At 41.0% G+C, this 2,139-nt stretch overlaps 1 long non-coding RNA gene across 1 annotated transcript in view; it reads right to left on the bottom strand.

The window, feature by feature from the left end:
- Positions 1 to 157: 157 nt before the first annotated feature.
- Positions 158 to 2,139, bottom strand: part of LOC104997931 — a 4,247-nt gene continuing 2,265 nt past the window's right edge. Inside the window, exon 3 of the long non-coding RNA XR_826381.1 lies at positions 158 to 357. This is a non-coding gene — a long non-coding RNA (uncharacterized LOC104997931). The remainder of the gene's footprint in view (positions 358 to 2,139) is intronic.

The raw sequence follows: 2,139 nt of genomic DNA, 5'->3' as shown, positions 1-2,139 counted from the left end.
ATTAAATACCTACTGAGTGCCTGGCTCCCTTATTTCACCTGCCTCCTGTGCTTAGTTAAAGAACCTCTCTCCTCTCTCTCCTGTATTGTGAAGAATCTGAATTTCTGGCTCAGTATGACACTTGCAATCTATTTGGTTGAAAGAAGAGTAGCCATACTTTGCTAATTAAATGATGCATTTATTGTTTTGATTTGTGTGGTACCATCTCAGAGGGATTTGATTAGAGGGCTATTTGTGAATTTTATATGCCCATATTCCTTATATCCCATTTGATGTATCGTTTAGGTATAGCATAGGCTACATCAGAATCTTTCCAGATTTTTCTCTGTAGAACAACAGTCTCATTTCTCATCACGGCTGGAATTAAAAAGAAAAAGAAATTATTGTTGGTATAAACTGAATAAAAGAACAACAAGTGATATCACCATATTACTCATTCATTTCTTAAATCTGACAACCTGAATTTACTGTCCCTTTATCCTTCCTCACTATCTGTCCCTTCACTGGTGCAGGATAGGGTGGCTTAGCCAACCAGAGCTGAAAAATGCCTCAAGGTTCATGTCACCAATAGAAAGGGAAAGTGGCCTGGTAAAAATAGCACAGACTGTGAAAAGCAAGTATAGTAAAATGTTTAATTTTAATACCTAGATGATGCGTGTGTTCAATATGCGATTCTTCCAATTTTTCTGTACATGTGAAAATTTTCATGATAAAATGTTAGTAACAAAAGAAAAGTGGCTTAGGTAAGATTAGGCCTGAGAATTGACCACAAAATGATAATGTGGAGGTAATCAGAGACGTCAGCAAGAGAAGTTTTTGGTGGAGTGGTGAGGATGCAAACCTGGTTGGCATGGATTTGAGAGACAGAGGAGGAAAAGAACTAGAGACAGTGAGTTTGAGCCACTCTTTTGAGGAGCTTTACTGTAAAGGGACAGCAAATTCACTGTAAATAGAGTAGCAGCGGGAGGGGACTGAGGGAAGGAGATGATGAGAGAAATGACATGTGCTTGTATGCAAATGGGAATGTCCTCCTCAAGGACAGGAGGGTGTCCTTGAGTTGGTGATGGGTAGAATCTTGTGCGCAGGTGGAGGGGTTGGCCTTAACGTGGTAGCAACGGGCAGGAGTGCAGAGATGACTACAGATGCAGGTAGAAGAGGGAAGTAGCGCTGGGAGCTGGTGGAATTTCTCTTTTGACCTTTGGTATTTTCTTAGTGAAAGAAGAAACGAGATCATCACCTGGGTGTGAGGCTGTGGAAAATGTTAGGGATTTGAGGGGGCAGGAAAATATATTAGACTGTATTCTAGGAGAATGGGAGAGTAAATGGACTAAGGAAATGGAACAGTGTATTTTTTAGGAAACAAGTCCTGGAAATTGAGTTTCTGGGTCAAAAATTACATGTGCATTCTTTTCTCTTGATAGATATTGACAACGTACTACTATAAAAGTTAAACCCATTTGTACACCTACAACTGATATGTGAGCTTATCTGTTCACCTGTTTCTTTGGCAACACAGTATGTTATCAAACATTTTGGTTGATAGTTGAAAACCGATATTTTAGTGTACTTTTATTTATATATCTCTTCTTATGCCTGAAGTAGGCATCTTTTCATATGATTAAAAGGTGAGAGGATTTTTCCAGGAAACTACCTCTCAATCTTAAGAGGTAAACAATTCTCTTTCATCTCTATGACTAAACCTATACTGAGCCCCAGAGCCCCAGACCACAGAAGCTTAGGGGCACGAAAGATTTTAAAAGAGGTCTGGAGTTTTGTCCAAGCTCACAAGAAACAAGTGAGGGTTAGAAGAAGGACCATAAGCCAGGATTTCCAGTGTCCTGGTCAGGACTCAAGTTCTGTGGTCTTGGAGAAGACAAGTGATGAAGCATTCATACATGAGCTTTTGGAGGATGAATCAGTCCATGTGTTTGTGATGGATGAGGATGGCTGAGGAGCAGTGGTCTGCTCATAGCTGGCATTTAGCAAACATTCAGAAGGGAAAGAAGGGAGAGCTTTGCAGAACACAGCAGTGGCCTTTTGGCTCATTCAGTCAGTTCAGTTCAGTCGCTCAGTCGTGTCCGACTCTTTGCAACCCCATGAATCGCAGCACGCCAGGCCTCCCTGTCCATCACCAACTCC

Source organism: Bison bison, unplaced genomic scaffold (assembly GCF_000754665.1).
Source record: "Bison bison bison isolate TAMUID 2011002044 unplaced genomic scaffold, Bison_UMD1.0 scf7180017852669, whole genome shotgun sequence".
Classification (NCBI taxonomy): Eukaryota; Metazoa; Chordata; class Mammalia; order Artiodactyla; family Bovidae; genus Bison; species Bison bison.
Note: the sequence above shows the minus strand (reverse complement) of the source record. Positions and strands in the feature narration are given on the sequence as shown.